Source organism: Trachurus trachurus, assembly GCF_905171665.1.
Source record: "Trachurus trachurus genome assembly, chromosome: 17".
NCBI classification, from domain to species: domain Eukaryota; kingdom Metazoa; phylum Chordata; class Actinopteri; order Carangiformes; family Carangidae; genus Trachurus; species Trachurus trachurus.
In genome coordinates, this window is record NC_139900.1 from 9,433,090 (window position 1) to 9,452,841 (window position 19,752).

General features: G+C 41.3%; 1 protein-coding gene and 1 long non-coding RNA gene across 2 annotated transcripts in view; one reads left to right on the forward strand and one right to left on the reverse strand.

Annotated features, from left to right (window-relative positions):
• Nucleotides 1-19,752, forward strand: part of atp1a2a (ATPase Na+/K+ transporting subunit alpha 2a) — a 71,468-nt gene that overhangs the window by 20,046 nt on the left and 31,670 nt on the right.
• Nucleotides 11,415-16,336, reverse strand: LOC311000291. Its single transcript, XR_014596078.1, has 3 exons — nt 16,138-16,336; nt 14,827-15,120; nt 11,415-11,634 (listed from the first exon to the last, which is right to left on the reverse strand). It is a non-coding gene; the product is annotated as an uncharacterized lncRNA (long non-coding RNA).

The window sequence follows — 19,752 nt, forward strand, 5'->3', positions numbered from 1 at the left end:
AAACCATCGGCTCGGATAAAAATAAATGGATACCTTTCCGATACCATTACACTGGAACGGGGCTCGAGACAGGGATGTCCAATTTCACCCCTGTTATTTGCACTTTATATAGAGCCCTAGCCTTGTGGATAAGACAGACTCAGAATATTAAAGGCATCTGCATTAACGGAGAAGAACACAAGGTGGCGCTATACGCCGATGACGTGTTGGTTTATTTATAAATTAAAGACGACATACACAGATGGAACTCAATTTCTTTTCTTAGTCTTAATCACAGAATTGATTCTGTAAGAATGAATATTCTCCCACGATATCTCTACTTATTTCAGGCACTCCCTGTAGAAATTTCCCCAAAACAATTTTCTGAACTGAATAAGATTATTTCCAGATTTATTTGGCAGGGTAAAACCCAGGGTTAGATTTAAGACTTTACAACTCCCAAAGAGCAAGGGGGAATGTCACTACCTAATTTTAAAGATTATTTTTATGCAGCTCAGATTAGACCCCTAATTAATTGTGTAACCCATCCTTTCAAGCTAGATGGAAAGATATAGAACTCTCAAGTCTAGTTGATCCCCCAATACAAGCACACTACCTCACAAACATTTGGGATGACTTGTAGATAAGGTACAGAACCCATGGATCAAAGTGCAGTTAAACATCTGGAATATGATAAAAGGAGTACAAATTAAGTAACAAGTTACAAATAATTCAATGGTGTGCTTACGATCGGAGTTTAAGGCTAACGCAATAGATAAAGGATTTAATCATGGATTTCGAAAGGGATAACGACATACTATTCTCTTACAGAAAGGGACAATTTAAAAGCTTTGATAGGTTGAAGGAAGACTATAACCTGGACAGAACTGAATTTTTTAGGTTCCTCCAGGTACGTAGTCGTTTTGAACATATCAGAAAGGAAACAGACCTTAATGACCCCATATCAAATTTTTTATTGATGCTTATCAAAGAAAATCAAACAAGGGTGTCATCTCCAGAATTTATAAAGGCCTATTGTCTAAAAAGTCCCACAATACAGATTATGTTAGGAATAAATGGGAGCGAGAGGGTAATCTAACCTCTTACCTCAGCGACAGTGGTTTTCAGTGGCTGTCGGCCCTCACAGGTCAGACCCCACCCCCCTTCACTGTGGTGTACCCCAAGGCTCCGTTCTGGCCCCTCTCCTATTCGCCCTCTACCTGCTCCCCCTCAGTCATATCATCAGAAAGTTTCCAGGCATCTCCCATCACTGCTATGCTGATGACATCCAGCTCCATTTCTCATTCAACCCTGAAAACTTACAGAGCCTCAGCATTCTCAGTGATTGCCTGGCAGCTATTGAGAGCTGGTTGGCCAAAAACCTCCTGCAGTTAAACACCACAAAAACAGAGGTCCTAATCATCGCATCTGACAGTGTTACAGCCAAGGTACAAGAACATATGCGTCCCCTCAAAAACCACATCCATACAGACATCAGAACCTCGGGGTGAAATTCGACCAATCCATGCACCTAGACAAACATGTGAAATCACTATCCAGAAACTGCTTTTTCCATCTGAGAAACATCTCCAAACTCCGCTCCATAGTATCTCATTCGGAATTAGAAATGGCAATTCATGCTTTCATCTCATCTAGACTGGACTATTGTAATTCATTATTCCATGCCTTAATCAGTCATCCATTGACCGCCTTCAACTCATTCAAAACGCAGCAGCCAGACTTCTCACCCGGTCAAAAAAGTCCTGTCACATCACTCCCATACTCGCCTCGCTGCACTGGTTACCAATATCTAAGTCCAGACGGTTGGTTGACTTGAGTCTTTGACCCTAGAGCTGGACTGTGAGTCTCTTTAATGGTTGTGTTGGGACAGAGAAGGAACTCATTTCTGGACACATGCTGATGACTTTAAAGTTGATATGACAGTAAATAAAGGTTAGGATCAAAGTTTAAATGTTGTGTCTCTCTCTGCAGACTCTGTCAGGCTGGGTGAATGGGACCAGTGAGTGTTCAGGCAGACTGGAGGTCAAGTCCAACCAGTCTGCCAGTGGTGGTCCTCAGTGTGTGAAGATGACTTTGACCAGCAGGATGCAGAGGTGGTCTGTAGGGAGCTTGGCTTGTGGGGCTCCTTCAGTCCTCCAGGGGGCGCTCTATGGAGCAGTGGAGGCTCCAATGTGGACCAAAGAGTTCCAGTGTGGAGGCCATGAGTCAGCTCTCCTGGACTGTAGAAGCTCAGGCTCAACTAGAACCAGCTGCTCACCTGGCAAAGCTGTTGGACTCACCTGCTCAGACAGAGGTGGAGCTACAGTTTGGATTTGTTCATTTCTGTTTGAATCAAACTCACTTGTTTTACTCTTCACTCTCTTCTCTGTGTTCAGAGCCTGTCAGGTTGGTGGGAGGAGCCAGTCGCTGTGCAGGTGAACTGCAGCTGAAACAAGGAGAGTGGAGACCAGTGGAGGACAGCTACGACTGGAACCTGAAGGCAGCATCTATAGTCTGTAGAGAACTGGACTGTGGCTTTGCTGTTTCAACAACAAGAAGAGAGGAGTCCTCATGGAGGTCTGTGTGGGAGATCAACACTGTCTGTGTTCTGTCTGGATCTACCCTGAAGGAGTGTTCATCATCATCAGTTTCCTCTTCCTCCACCGTGGAGATCACCTGTTCAGGTGAGTCCATCAGTGACATCATCAGTGACAGTCAGGTTCAGTGTCTTCCTTCCTTTGTTGTGAAGACAGAAATGTTCATTAACTTGTTCTTTAGTATTTAAGTGAGTGAAGGTCTGAAAACAAGACATTTAATATCTCAACATGTTACATCATCGTCTTTAGTCAAGAAGTCAACTTCCACCTTCCACTTACATTTAGACAGTTTGGAGATGTAGGAAAACATTTTCAACAAATCAACTTTCATACTTTGTAATTCAAGTTTTTATTCTTTTATCTCTGGTGTATGACAGTTGAACATTTTACATTTCCAGACATCTTATGCACGTTACATGAGGTGTCAGTGGCATAGCAAAACAAAAATAAAATAAGAATACCACATCAGCGATGTAAATGATATAAATGATGCGATGATGTAATGATGTATAGGGGACATATTGATGCATTCACATAGCTGGAAAACATATACATACAACAGGTGGATACATACATGTTGGATACACTTAGAAAAAGGTGTTCAAGCTGTAGGATCATCAGTCATAGTGATGTGAGTCCAAAACAAGTCCCAGACAGTTGCCTTGACCTTATTCTTGTTATTCATCTTGTCGAGCATAACTTCATATGAAGCTGTTTTAACCATAATGTTTATCCACTCTCTTAGTTCAGGGGGTTTAGGTGATTTCCACAGTTTAAGTATTGCCCTGGCACCGTTGTAGTCCCTGCCATGATTACAGAGAACTCTCCACTTGATATGTTTAGTATTTGGCTTCTGTCTCCTAATAGACATAATCTGGGAGATAACGGTATGTCATTTCCTAGCCATTTGCTCAAATTGTCCCGGACTATTTTCCAAAAAGGCTGAATGACAGGGCACTCCCAGATACAATGTAACAGAGTACCTATGTCTTTCTGGCATTTCCAACACAAGTTATTGTTCATTATGCCGGCTCTGTCTTTGTGGAGTCCAGTAGTACCTATGTGTTATTTTGTATTGTGTAAATTTCCCTTTAGCTTCCCTAATGAATTTCCCATTGTTAGATATGATTCTCATCCATTCCTCCTCATCCATCAGACATCCCAGGTCCCTCTCCCATATCGTTTTCAGGCTCTGACAGCCATCGCTGAGCAGTTGGTTTGTTGTTCTATAAAATATAGAGGCTCGGCGATGCTCCACAGGCAGCGTGAAATAGTCCATGATGTGGTTTCCATCTTTATACTGAATCTTGGATGTAATACAGTCAATGATCTGTAGATATTTCCAGAAATGCTCCTTTCCCTTAAGATTGTATTTCCTTTTTATATCAAGGAAAGACATAAACACACCTTCCTCATATAGATCAGCAACATGACATAGTCCATTAACTCTTTCGCGACCACACAAATTTCTCATCACATCCACTCAGGACCACATGTTTTTGCCTATTTTTTACCTTTTTTCTCACGTCGAACCGAACTCTGTACATCACCTAGAAACAAACGGTTTTCACGTGGTTGAAGAGTGACTTTCCAACGTGCTCCTCGAAAAAAACGGCGGAACCATGAGTACGAAGGAGAAGAAGAGAGCTGGGTTTCTCCAAAAACGGAGCTCCCGCTCTAGTTTCAGAGAAAAAATGCACTTTTGTGTCAAGTGACAATCTGCTCATTTTACCGGTACTCTGCAGTGTGGCATGTCTCCCAAATCATTTCTACGGCTAAATAAAGTATATTTGTAGGCAAATTTGGGGGGTGTGGCAGCTTGGAGAGCAGCGGTGTGGGTCTCTGGCTGCAGCGCAGCAGCTCCGGGACACTGCTGTGTGACTGGCCGCCGGTGGTGCTTCGGGGCGGGGCAGCGGCTCACAGCGCCCGCTCCGCTGCACGGTGAAAACAGCAGTGATAACGGGCTTTCAGATCCGAGTCTCCAAACAGAAACGTTTGTAACAGCACCGGAGAAAGTCACTAGATTTGTTGCTAGTCGCTTGAAAAAAAAGTTGCCAAGAGGGTTTGGAAAGTCACCAGATTCAGTGAGCAAGTCGCAACACGGTAGCCGACAGCCGCACAGTGCTGCACGCTGTCCCCAGAGCAGCATTCAAGGAGACCGATTACTCAAACAAAACCAAGATCACACAGTTTATAAAAAACATTATGTTTTGATTTTAGTTTAAAACAGTTTTTTACATATCAGAGGACTACCATATTCACACACAGGGTACCTCAGAGTGTCTATTATCATAATCTGAAAAAAAAAAACGGTTTTGACGAGTTAACTCGTCGTGGTCGTGAACATTCGGCAGGCTGTGACGAGTTAACTCGTCAATGGTCGCAAAAGAGTTAAGGTGCCATTCCTTCCAATATACTGATGTCTTCCCAATGCTTATCATGGGGTTGTGCCACAGAGAATAATATCTTTGTTTACAATGTGATAATTTATGCATTTATGTATTTTGATCCAGATCTCTTTGGAGTGAGCCATAATAGGGTTCACTACATTACGAGTAGACTGGGATAATCTATCAATAGGAGTGAAAGGGGATGATAGCTTATTCAATAGTAACCCACTCTAGCTGGTTGTCCTTATTCCAGTGTTTGGCTAATTTGGCCATTTCAAAGGAGACATTATATAATCTCAGGTCTGGCACCCAAGGACTCCTCTGTCTCTAGGAGAGCACATTTTACTGAATTTAATTCTGGTCTTTTCCTGTCCCATAAAAATTCTTTAATATTGTATCATACTGTTTAAAGATCTGAGGAGATACATTTACTGGTAACATTATAAGCACATAATTAATTTGCGGTGAGACCACCATCTTTATCACATTGAGCTTTCCCCATAATGTAAGATTAAGTTTCCCCCATTTATCCAAATTAGTTCTATTTTTTTTTTGCAATAATGGTTCTAAATTTAGTGAAGGTATTTCCTCCACTTCACTACTGAGTTTGATTCCAAGTATTTCATCCCTTCTGACATCCATTTAAAGCTGAAATGTGTCAGTACATTGGAATATCATAAACCAGATATAGGCTTAGCTTCCGACTTTGTCCAGTTAATTTTATATCCTGATAATTTAGAGTAAGATTGTATCGTGTTCATCAGGTGTGGTATCGAGTTCAATGGGTCTTTTATCAGCATCAAAATATCGTCTGCATATAATAATAGTTTATGCTCTTTCCCTCCTCCTTCCACCCCCTCTAATAGCTGCATTAGCTCTGATGGCAATAGCCAACGTTCCAGTACAATATTAAACAGCAATGGCAAACAAAGCGCAACCCTGTCGACTGCTCTGGTGAGGTTGAAAGAGGGCGAGATTACACCGTTTGTTATCACCGCTGCCTTAGGGTTTTTGTATATAGTTCTAATCCATTTAATAAAGGTTGGTCCAAAACCAAAATGTGACAAGGCTGCAAATAAAATTCCCATTGAACTCGGTCGAATGCTTCTCGGCATCAGCGAGAGGGCAACGACCGGTTCTTTTTCTGTCCGATTCAGCCAAATTAGGTGTAGTAATCTTCTCATATGGTCGGCGAGGACCTATTTTTCATAAATCCGACTTGGTCAGAGTGTAAATATTCGGCAGAGCCTTCTCTAGATGCGTAGCCAGGATTTTAGTCAGGATCTTACAGTCCAAGTTTATCAAACTTAATGGTCGGTAGTTAGCTGGATTTGTGATATCTCTATCCTTTTTAGGTATCACTGATATTAAGGCCTCATTAAATGTTGGGGAAGAGTTCCTGTTTTGAAAGCTTCATTGTATATCTCTTGCAATATTGGAGCCAGGATATCTATATACTGCTTGTAGTATTCCACAGGGAATCCATCAAGTCCCGGTGACTTCCCTGATTTCATACATGAAACTGCATTCCTGATTTCATTCTCTGTTATTATGTTATCTAATAATTCCACCTGTTCAGGTGACAGTCTAGGCAGATGTGTTAATGTTAGAGAAAAATCCCATCAATTCTTCTTGTGTGGGGTTGATGTCTGATGGGTAACACTTTATTTTAAGGGGTCCTTGTTCCTGTGTATCTACCTAATTAATTACAGTGTAATTACCTATGTAACCGTATGTAATAACATGTACTTACATTGTAAATACATAGTGTATTTTGGTGTACTTACAGGTCCTTGTTACACTTGTAATAAGAAATGCCAAAGTGGCCTCTCTCTTTGCACAAGCATTTCTTATTACAAGTGTAACAAGGACCTGTAAGTACACCAAAATACACTATGTATTTACAATGTAAGTACATGTTATTACATACGGTTACATAGGTAATTACACTGTAATTAATTAGGTAGATACACAGGAACAAGGACCCCTTAAAATAAAGTGTTACCCATCAGACATCAACCCCACACAAGAAGAATTGATGGGATTTTTCTCTAACATTAACACATCTGCCTAGACTGTCACCTGAACAGGTGGAATTATTAGATAACATAATAACAGAGAATGAAATCAGGAATGCAGTTTCATGTATGAAATCAGGGAAGTCACCGGGACTTGATGGATTCCCTGTGGAATACTACAAGCAGTATATAGATATCCTGGCTCCAATATTGCAAGAGATATACAATGAAGCTTTCAAAACAGGAACTCTTCCCCCAACATTTAATGAGGCCTTAATATCAGTGATACCTAAAAAGGATAGAGATATCACAAATCCAGCTAACTACCGACCATTAAGTTTGATAAACTTGGACTGTAAGATCCTGACTAAAATCCTGGCTACGCATCTAGAGAAGGCTCTGCCGAATATTATACACTCTGACCAAGTCGGATTTATGAAAAATAGGTCCTCGACCGACCATATGAGAAGATTACTACACCTAATTTGGCTGAATCGGACAGAAAAAGAACCGGTCGTTGCCCTCTCGCTTGATGCCGAGAAGGCATTCGACCGAGTTCAATGGGAATTTTTATTTGCAGCCTTGTCACATTTTGGTTTTGGACCAACCTTTATTAAATGGATTAGAACTATATACAAAAACCCTAAGGCAGCGGTGATAACAAACGGTGTAATCTCGCCCTCTTTCAACCTCACCAGAGCCAGTCGACAGGGTTGCGCTTTGTTGCCATTGCTGTTTAATATTGTACTGGAACCGTTGGCTATTGCCATCAGAGCTAATGCAGCTATTAGAGGGGTGGAAGGAGGAGGGAAAGAGCATAAACTATTATTATATGCAGACGATATTTTGATGCTGATAAAAGACCCATTGAACTCGATACCACACCTGATGAACACGATACAATCTTACTCTAAATTATCAGGATATAAAATTAACTGGACAAAGTCGGAAGCTATGCCTATATCTGGTTTATGATATTCCAATGTACTGACACATTTCAGCTTTAAATGGATGTCAGAAGGGATGAAATACTTGGGAATCAAACTCAGTAGTGAAGTGGAGGAAATACCTTCACTAAATTTAGAACCATTATTGCAAAAAAAAAATAGAACTAATTTGGATAAATGGGGGAAACTTAATCTTACATTATGGGGAAAGCTCAATGTGATAAAGATGGTGGTCTCACCGCAAATTAATTATGTGCTTATAATGTTACCAGTAAATGTATCTCCTCAGATCTTTAAACAGTATGATACAATAATTAAAGAATTTTTATGGACAGGAAAAGACCCAGAATTAAATTCAGTAAAATGTGCTCTCCTAGAGACAGAGGAGTCCTTGGGTTGCCAGACCTGAGATTATATAATGTCTCCTTTGAAATGGCCAAATTAGCCAAACACTGGAATAAGGACAACCAGCTAGAGTGGGTTACTATTGAATAAGCTATCATCCCCTTTCACTCCTATTGATAGATTATCCCAGTCTACTCGTAATGTAGTGAACCCTATTATGGCTCACTCCAAAGAGATCTGGATCAAAATACATAAAATGCATAAATTATCACATTGTAAACAAAGATATTATTCTCTGTGGCACAACCCCATGATAAGCATTGGGAAGACATCAGTATATTGGAAGGAATGGCACCTTAACTCTTTTGCGACCATTGACGAGTTAACTCGTCACAGCCTGCCGAATGTTCACGACCATCGACGAGTTAACTCGTCAAAACCGTTTTTTTTTTTCAGATTATGATAATAGACACTCTGAGGTACCCTGTGTGTGAATATGGTAGTCCTCTGATATGTAAAAACTGTTTTAAACTAAAATCAAAACATAATGTTTTTTATAAACTGTGTGATCTTGGTTTTGTTTGAGTAATCGGTCTCCTTGAATGCTGCTCTGGGGACAGCGTGCAGCACTGTGCGGCTGTCGGCTACCGTGTTGCGACTTGCTCACTGAATCTGGTGACTTTCCAAACCCTCTTGGCAACTTTTTTTGTCAAGCGACTAGCAACAAATCTAGTGACTTTCTCCGGTGCTGTTACAAACGTTTCTGGTTTGGAGACTCGGATCTGAAAGCCCGTTATCACTGCTGTTTTCACCGTGCAGCGGAGCGGGCGCTGTGAGCCGCTGCCCCCGCCCCGAAGCACCCACCGGCGGCCAGTCACACAGCAGTGTCCCGGAGCTGCTGCGCTGCAGCCAGAGACCCACACCGCTGCTCTCCAAGCTGCCACACCCCCCAAATTTGCCTACAAATATACTTATTTAGCCGTAGAAATGATTTGGGAGACATGCCACACTGCAGAGTACCGGTAAAATGAGCAGATTGTCACTTGACACAAAAGTGCATTTTTCTCTGAAACTAGAGCGGGAGCTCCGTTTTTGGAGAAACCCAGCTCTCTTCTTCTCCTTCGTACTCATGGTTCCGCCGTTTTTTCGAGGAGCACGTTGGAAAGTCACTCTTCAACCACGTGAAAACCGTTTGTTTCTAGGTGATGTACAGAGTTCGGTTCGACGTGAGAAAAAAGGTAAAAAATAGGCAAAAACATGTGGTCCTGAGTGGATGTGATGAGAAATTTGTGTGGTCGCGAAAGAGTTAATGGACTATGTCATGTTGCTGATCTATATGAGGAAGGTGTGTTTATGTCTTTCCTTGATATAAAAAGGAAATACAATCTTAAGGGAAAGGAGCATTTCTGGAAATATCTACAGATCATTGACTGTATTACATCCAAGATTCAGTATAAAGATGGAAACCACATCATGGACTATTTCACGCTGCCTGTGGAGCATCGCCGAGCCTCTATATTTTATAGAACAACAAACCAACTGCTCAGCGATGGCTGTCAGAGCCTGAAAACGATATGGGAGAGGGACCTGGGATGTCTGATGGATGAGGAGGAATGGATGAGAATCATATCTAACAATGGGAAATTCATTAGGGAAGCTAAAGGGAAATTTACACAATACAAAATAACACATAGGTACTACTGGACTCCACAAAGACAGAGCCGGCATAATGAACAATAACTTGTGTTGGAAATGCCAGAAAGACATAGGTACTCTGTTACATTGTATCTGGGAGTGCCCTGTCATTCAGCCTTTTTGGAAAATAGTCCGGGACAATTTGAGCAAATGGCTAGGAAATGACATACCGTTATCTCCCAGATTATGTCTATTAGGAGACAGAAGCCAAATACTAAACATATCAAGTGGAGAGTTCTCTGTAATCATGGCAGGGACTACAACGGCTGCCAGGGCAATACTTAAACTGTGGAAATCACCTAAACCCCCTGAACTAAGAGAGTGGATAAACATTATGGTTAAAACAGCTTCATATGAAGTTATGCTCGACAAGATGAATAACAAGAATAAGGTCAAGGCACCAGTCTGGGACTTGTTTTGGACTCACATCACTATGACTGATGATCCTACAGCTTGAACACCTTTTTCTAAGTGTATCCAACATGTATGTATCCACCTGTTGTATGTATATGTTTTCCAGCTATGTGAATGCATCAATATGTCCCCTATACATCATTACATCATCGCATCATTTATATCATTTACATCGCTGATGTGGTATTCTTATTTTATTTTTGTTTTGCTATGCCACTGACACCTCATGTAACGTGCATAAGATGTCTGGAAATGTAAAATGTTCAACTGTCATACACCAGAGATAAAAGAAATAAAAACTTGAATTACAAAGTATGAAAGTTGATTTGTTGAAAATGTTTTCCTACATCTCCAAACTGTCTAAATGTAAGTGGAAGGTGGAAGTTGACTTCTTGACTAAAGACGATGATGTAACATGTTGAGATATTAAATGTCTTGTTTTCAGACCTTCACTCACTTAAATACTAAAGAACAAGTTAATGAACATTTCTGTCTTCACAACAAAGGAAGGAAGACACTGAACCTGACTGTCACTGATGATGTCACTGATGGACTCACCTGAACAGGTGATCTCCACGGTGGAGGAAGAGGAAACTGATGATGATGAACACTCCTTCAGGGTAGATCCAGACAGAACACAGACAGTGTTGATCTCCCACACAGACCTCCATGAGGACTCCTCTCTTCTTGTTGTTGAAACAGCAAAGCCACAGTCCAGTTCTCTACAGACTATAGATGCTGCCTTCAGGTTCCAGTCGTAGCTGTCCTCCACTGGTCTCCACTCTCCTTGTTTCAGCTGCAGTTCACCTGCACAGCGACTGGCTCCTCCCACCAACCTGACAGGCTCTGAACACAGAGAAGAGAGTGAAGAGTAAAACAAGTGAGTTTGATTCAAACAGAAATGAACAAATCCAAACTGTAGCTCCACCTCTGTCTGAGCAGGTGAGTCCAACAGCTTTGCCAGGTGAGCAGCTGGTTCTAGTTGAGCCTGAGCTTCTACAGTCCAGGAGAGCTGACTCATGGCCTCCACACTGGAACTCTTTGGTCCACATTGGAGCCTCCACTGCTCCATAGAGCGCCCCCTGGAGGACTGAAGGAGCCCCACAGCCAAGCTCCCTACAGACCACCTCTGCATCCTGCTGGTCAAAGTCATCTTCACACACTGAGGACCACCACTGGTCAGACTGGTTGGACTTGACCTCCAGTCTGCCTGAACACTCACTGGTCCCATTCACCAGCCTGACAGAGTCTGCAGAGAGAGACACAACATTTAAACTTTGATCCTAACCTTTATTTACTGTCATATCAACTTTAAAGTCATCAGCATGTGTCCAGAAATGAGTTCCTTCTCTGTCCCCAACACAACCATTAAAGAGACTCACAGTCCAGCTCTAGGGTCAAAGACTCAAGTCAACCAACCGTCTGGACTTAGATATTGGTAACCAGTGCAGCGAGGCGAGTATGGGAGTGATGTGACAGGACTTTTTTGACCGGGTGAGAAGTCTGGCTGCTGCGTTTTGAATGAGTTGAAGGCGGTCAATGGATGACTGATTAAGGCATGTGAATAATGAATTACAATAGTCCAGTCTAGATGAGATGAAAGCATGAATTGCCATTTCTAATTCCGAATGAGATACTATGGAGCGGAGTTTGGAGATGTTTCTCAGATGGAAAAAGCAGTTTCTGGATAGTGATTTCACATGTTTGTCTAGGTGCATGGATTGGTCGAATTTCACCCCCGAGGTTCCTGATGTCTGTATGGATGTGGTTTTTGAGGGGACGCATATGTTCTTGTACCTTGGCTGTAACACTGTCAGATGCGATGATTAGGACCTCTGTTTTTGTGGTGTTTAACTGCAGGAGGTTTTTGGCCAACCAGCTCTCAATAGCTGCCAGGCAATCACTGAGAATGCTGAGGCTCTGTAAGTTTTCAGGGTTGAATGAGAAATGGAGCTGGATGTCATCAGCATAGCAGTGATGGGAGATGCCTGGAAACTTTCTGATGATATGACTGAGGGGGAGCAGGTAGAGGGCGAATAGGAGAGGGGCCAGAACGGAGCCTTGGGGTACACCACAGTGAAGGGGGGTGGGGTCTGACCTGTGAGGGCCGACAGCCACTGAAAACCACCTGTCGCTGAGGTAAGAGGTTAGATTACCCTCTCGCTCCCATTTATTCCTAACATAATCTGTATTGTGGGACTTTTTAGACAATAGGCCTTTATAAATTCTGGAGATGACACCCTTGTTTGATTTTCTTTGATAAGCATCAATAAAAAATTTTGATATGGGGTCATTAAGGTCTGTTTCCTTTCTGATATGTTCAAAACGACTACGTACCTGGAGGAACCTAAAAAATTCAGTTCTGTCCAGGTTATAGTCTTCCTTCAACCTATCAAAGCTTTTAAATTGTCCCTTTTCTGTAAGAGAATAGTATGTCGTTATCCCTTTCGAAATCCATGATTTAAATCCTTTATCTATTGCGTTAGCCTTAAACTCCGGATCGTAAGCACACCATTGAATTATTTGTAACTTGTTACTTAATTTGTACTCATCTTTTATCATATTCCAGATGTTTAACTGCACTTTGATCCATGGGTTCTGTACCTTATCTACAAGTCATCCCAAATGTTTGTGAGGTAGTGCTGCTTGTATTGGGGGATCAACTAGACTTGAGAGTTCTATATCTTTCCATCTAGCTTGAAAGGATGGGTTACACAAATTAATTAGGGGTCTAATCTGAGCTGCATAAAAATAATCTTTAAAATTAGGTAGTGACATTCCCCCTTGCTCTTTTGGGAGTTGTAAAGTCTTAAATCTAACCCTGGGTTTTTTACCCTGCCAAATAAATCTGGAAATAATCTTATTCAGTTCAGAAAATTGTTTTGGGGAAATTTCTACAGGGAGTGCCTGAAATAAGTAGAGATATCGTGGGAGAATATTCATTCTTACAGAATCAATTCTGTGATTAAGACTAAGAAAAGAAATTGAGTTCCATCTGTGTATGTCGTCTTTAATTTATAAATAAACCAACACGTCATCGGCGTATAGCGCCACCTTGTGTTCTTCTCCGTTAATGCAGATGCCTTTAATATTCTGAGTCTGTCTTATCCACAAGGCTAGGGGCTCTATATAAAGTGCAAATAACAGGGGTGAAATTGGACATCCCTGTCTCGAGCCCCGTTCCAGTGTAATGGTATCGGAAAGGTATCCATTTATTTTTATCCGAGCCGATGGTTTGTTATATAAAGTACGGATCCCTCCAATAAAAATTTTGTCCAAGCCAAATCTTTCTAAAACTTTGTATAAGAAAGGCCAACTTACCGAGTCAAAGGCCTTCTCGGCGTCTATACTAACTAAACAGGCTTCAATATTATTCTTTTGGATATGATGTAATACATGTAATGATCGCCTAATGTTATCGTGAGTCTGTCTTTGTGAAATAAATCCGGTCTGATCGTTGTGTATAAGCTGAGGAAGAACTTTGTCCAGTCTTCTGGCGAGGACGGTTGCATAAAGTTTGTAGTCAACATTCAACACCGAGATGGGTCTGTATGAACCACACTCTAATTTATTTTTTCCCTCCTTAGGAATAGCCTCATTCCAAGATGGGGGCATTTTAGCATCTGTTAATGTCGTATTACAAGCTCGGAGAAGGATTGGCATTAGCTCAGCTTTAAATGCCTTGTACCACTCTGAGCAGTAGCCGTCCGGGCCAGGTGATTTGTTTGATTTTAGGGTGGAGATGGCCTTAGTTAGCTCTATCTCAGTTATAGGGGCTGTTAATATTTCGTTTTGTTCTTGAGATATAGATGGTAAATTGAGAGATTTTAAAAAGTCATCAATTTGCTGATCACCTTCTAATTGGGGTTGTGTATACAAGCGCTTATAGTATTTTCTGAAAGTTCTTTGTATTTCTTCTTGTTTGTACTGTATAGTGTTAGAGTCTATATCCCTTATTTTGTATATTGTGTTGTCTGCTCGTTGCTTTTGCAGTTTTCTTGCCAAGATTTTAAGTGATTTTGCTCCAGATTCATAATAAGTTTGTCTTGTGAATAACATATTTTTTTCAATTTCCTGTGTATATATTAGATTTATTTCGTTTCTAACTGCTTTTATTTTAGTTAGTATTTCTGGTTTTTGTTCTCTTTTATGTTGTGTCTCAAGATTTTTCAGTTCTTTATTAAGATCTATCAATCTTAATTGTTTTTGTTTCTTTTCATAGGCACAGAATGATATTATTCTCCCTCTAATAACAGCTTTTAAAGTATCCCATACTGTACTGTAAAGACGATGTAACATGTTGAGATATTAAATGTCTTGTTTTCAGACCTTCACTCACTTAAATACAAAAAGAACAAGTTAATGAACATTTCTGTCTCCACAACAAAGGAAGGAAGACACTGAACCTGACTGTCACTGATGATGTCACTGATAGACTCACCTGAACAGGTGATCTCCACGGTGAAGGGAGAGGAATATGATGATGATGATGAACACTCCTTCAGGGTAGATCCAGACTGAACACAGTCAGTGTTGATCTCCCACACAGACCTCTCGGAGGACTCTTCTATTCCTCTTGTTGAAACAACATAGCCACAGTCCAGCTCTCTACAGACTACAGATGCTGCCTTCAGGTTCCAGTTCCAGTAGAAGTCATCCACTGGTCTCCACTCTCCTAGTTTCACCTGCAGTTCACCTGCACAGCGACTGGCTCCTCCCACCAACCTGACAGGCTCTGAACACAGAGAAGAGAGTGAAGAGTAAAACAAGTGAGTTTGATTCAAACAGAAATGAAGCAAATCCAAACTGTAGCTCCACTCGTTTGTTTAAGTATGCGGATGATATGGCCCTGGTTGCCTTATTAAAGAAGGGGGACATAGTCGGAGAGGAAGTATATAGAGCACATGTGTCATCTCTCCAGAAGTGGTGCGATGAAAGCTCCTTAGAGATCAATGTAACAAAAACACAGGAACTTGTTTTTCATGAAAAGGACACTGTGAAGTCCCTTATAATTAGGGGACAAATTGTAGAGGTAGTAGACCAGATCTAATATCTAGGTACATATATTGATTGTAACCTAAATTTCAGTGAAAATACAGACTATATTTTTAAAACCTGTAACCAACGTCTCCATCTACTGTGCAAGCTCAACTCCTTTAGAGTGAGCAGCATATTATGGAAACAGTTTATAAGAACCTGACAGAGGGCATCTTAACTTTCAACATGGCAATGTGGTGCGGTAATCTAAACATTAAAGGAAGAAGCAAACTGCAGAGAATAGTAAACCTAGCCTCAAAAATCATAGGGACAAGACAGAAACAATTAAGTTGTATGTACGAGGAAGTGCTTAGGAAAAAAGCTGTCAAAATAGCAAACGATCCGTCTCATCCACTCAATAGGGAGTTGGAACTTCTTCCCTCTGGTAGACGTTACAAAGTGCCAAGGACAAATCGTAATATTTTTTAAAAATTCCTTTATCTGTAACGCCAGTGGGGCACTGAACACCATGTCCCATTGATGTGTAATGTAACTGCCACTGCTGTCCTGCTTTTTGCCCTGAAGATGTCTGTGTGTAAGTGTTGTTGTTGTTGTTGTTGTTGTTGTTGTTGTTGTTGTTGTTGTTGTTGTTGTTGTTGTTGTTGTTGTTGTTGTCCTGCTTGTTGTTATTATGAGACCAAAAACAAATTTCCACACCGTGGACAATAAATGAAACTAACTAACTAACTAACTAACTAACTAACTAACTAACTACCTGAGCAGGTGAAGATTAATTACTTTGGCTCCATCTTGTGGTAGCATGAAGAATGACACTGATATAAAACAATGACAACAAGAGGCACAGTAGGAAGACAACAAGAGAGTTGCTATTACAATGTAAAATTAAGTCACAACCTCTGACAGCAAGGAGCAAAGGAGCAGCCTTCATCTCACTGAGCTGATTGGGAAACGTGATCTTATCTGTGGCTTCACTAAATGACTAAGACAACACCAGGATGACAGCAGTTGTCAAGGCAGATTTCAAACTGATGTCAAGACAGAAAAATGAAAATACACATATGGTATTAAAGGAGTTCAGTCTGATAGTAGCGCTACTGAGGTATTTAACTCCAGAATAACCTGATTGACACGCTTCTCCTTGACCGATGCTCTCATACCGTTGATTGAGTGAATGTCCACACTGTTCCTTTAGTTGCAACACAGTGGGTTTATTGCTGTGTGTGTAAATGTCCATAAACAAAGAAAACAAAGAAAACAGCAGCCACAGCGGTCAAAAACCGTCTGCCCTTCCTAGTCACAACACAACACAACACAACACAACACAACACATGTAGCTCCTATATAAGGCATCTTGACAACATGCCCCCCCCATTGACTCTTGCTTGCAGCTGAGAAAATCTGGCCTGGACTGGACCATGTGCAAAGTTTTAATGCATGGGAAGTAGGATCTCCTCAGAAGAAGAAGGATCAGCAAATAGAGGTCTAAACCTTGATGTGCTGATGGAACGAACCCTTCGACCTGCTGGAGATGTTACCAAAGTAAATGGAGCTTCATTAGTGGTTGTTCCTCTCCCATGAGCAGCAAACAGAGCAGACTCAGCTGATCTGGAGGCTCAGTAAGTCAGTAAGTTGGTTGAGATGATCCTACTCATTATTCACTTATATCAGGACGGTCAGTAACCCTTGTAAACTATCCTTATTGAAATACATCTACTTCTTTACTTTTTCACTCTATGAACTCATTTTAAATGTAAAGGAGATGATCTGTGACCAGGAAGGTGACGGACTATCAGCTGATGATCAGTGTTGACAGTGAAATCATTTCACCACACTCATCCATCCACCAGCACCTTCATGTGTCCTCATCCTCTCTGTTTACCTGTGGAGTTGTGGCTTCCTTCAGCCCAGAGTCCTGAGGAGAAAACCAGAAAGGAGACATCAGTGAGGTCTGTGAAGACAGCCACGTCACTCAGAAGCAGAAACAGTTGCACCATCACTTTTTGATTGTATATTTTAGTGACTGTCACCTGCCCTCCCTGGAACATAGCTTCCGATACTTATACTTCTGTAGGTCAGGTTATTGTCCGTGTTGGGAAATTGATTTACAGGAGGAACAGCAGCAATGTTTACAATAGTAACGTCACAATAAACTCAACATCTGGAAACTAATTCAAATAGTCAGTGAAATCAGTGGGTTAGGGTTAGTGAGTGATTCCTCCTGTTGCTGCTGCTGTTCACTATGTTCAGGTGATGTTAGACAGAGGAGGGGGGTCTTAACTCTTATTATCAAGCTGCTAAACAAACACAAATGGGTCTTAACTCTTATTAACAAGCTGCTAAACAAACACAAATGGCCGCTTTTCCGAAATATGACTTGTATTTAAGCTTGTTGAATGAGTGGAAGGCGACTTGTCAGCCCCACAAGGAAGTTATGTTGATGGATTTAATAATAATAATGATAATAATTTTATTTATAGAGCACTTTCTATCAAAGTGCTGTACAGTTACAAAACATTTAAAAACATACACAGCAATAAAACACACAATTCAAACAAGAATGAAAGAAAAGGAAAAACACCTTTGGGACACTCAGACAACCGCTTGCCTGGGAGTGCAAAGGCCGTACAGGTACATAGGTGTTAACAAGTAGTCAGGGGGCAAACCAACTATGCTCACGCTTCTGGGTAAAGTTTGCCAACCTTATTTTTTTGTTAGAAGGAACCCCTAGGAGGAATAATAGGGGTGTTGTCATCTTGGATTTTTTTTGCTGGTGAACACTAGAGGTGCTATAACATTCAAATACTCAATTCATGCATATGGTCACAATAATGGTCAAAATGTACAGTTTATATGCATAATTTTCGATATTCAACATTTTATATTTAGGGAAATGGATAAAAAAACAATTGAAAAAGCAATTTTAATTGTATTGCTATATTTTGGCAAATATTGGTTAAAAATATGACTTTTTTTGTAGGCGTTTTTGACATACACATAAGCATCTTTTTTTTTTGCAATTATAATATTCAGGATTCTAAAAGTGAGTACATCCCTGCCATTTTTAAAAAGTATTCTATTATATCTTTTCATGGGACAACACTGAAGATATGACACTTTGATACAATGTAAAGTAGTCAGTGTACAGCTTGTATAATAGTGTAAATTACTCAACACACAGCCATTAATGTCTGAACTGCTGGCAACAAAAGTGAGTACAACCCTAAGTGAAAATGTCCAAATTGTGCCCAAAGTGTAAATTTTTGGTGTGGCTACCATTTTTTCCCCCAGCACTGCCTCAACTGTCTTGGGCATGGAGTTCATTAGAGCTTCACAGGTTGCCACTGGAATGTTATAATTAAGAATATGAATTTCCTTGATGAAGATATACCATAATGTGAACAAACACCAAGGGGGTGCAATGTCAAGATCAATATTCTGATAGTCAGTAGACTGACAGTCTGTCCAGAGTAGTCTCGCTGGCCAGACCCTCCTCCAGAGAAGTAGAAGGGTCTGGCTGCTCCACCTATGATTCCGCGATCAGAGAAAAAAAACGCTCTGGCCATTTGGAATTATTTTAACCAGTCATAATTGTTGTGGTCGGCGCCGTAGCAACGGTGCGTTTGCAAAACAGTGCCGGTTGGAAACTGGATTTGGGACCGCGGTGTAACGACGGTCGGCAACCGCTGACGGATATTTCTTCTTCTGTTCGGTTCAAGACACGGATGTATAATAGATCCACGGTTCGGTTCCTGTTGTTGTTTGTTGATGTTTCCCGTTACCGGGCCGACTGGGAAAGCTGCAGCACGGAGGCGGGACTTCCGCCGGGTGGCTCGTTCCGACCAATCAGAGGCTAATCGCAGCAACGCACTTCCGTCAGGCCAGACAAGTCCAGAGTAGACACTGCCCTTACCCAGACCCTCCCTGACCCGGCACTGAGTTTGTGTCTGTATTAGTCTAGACGGATTTCAGAAAAAAGGCCTTCTGGGGCGGCGTTTAGCTCACTGGGTAGAGCTGCCGCCCCATGTTGAGGCTCAGTCCTCGGTGCAGGCGGCCCCGGTTCGAGCCCCAAGTCGGACGGCCCTTTCCTGCGTGTCATTCCCCCACTCTCTGCCTCCCCATTTCCTGTCTCTCTCTCGACTGCACTATCAATTAAAAGGCAATTAAAGCCCAAAAAAATATACTTAGAAAAAAAATTAAAAGTAGTTAGGAGCATTTATGGGAACAAGTCAGGAACCGGCCTACTTTACATATTACAAGGGAGCTGAGTCCCAAAAAAAATGGTACCCAAGCGAAATTTTGAGTTTTTGACCTTCTAATTTGCATATCAAAATGGCCACCAAATTGCCTATCATGCACAGTCATTGGACCA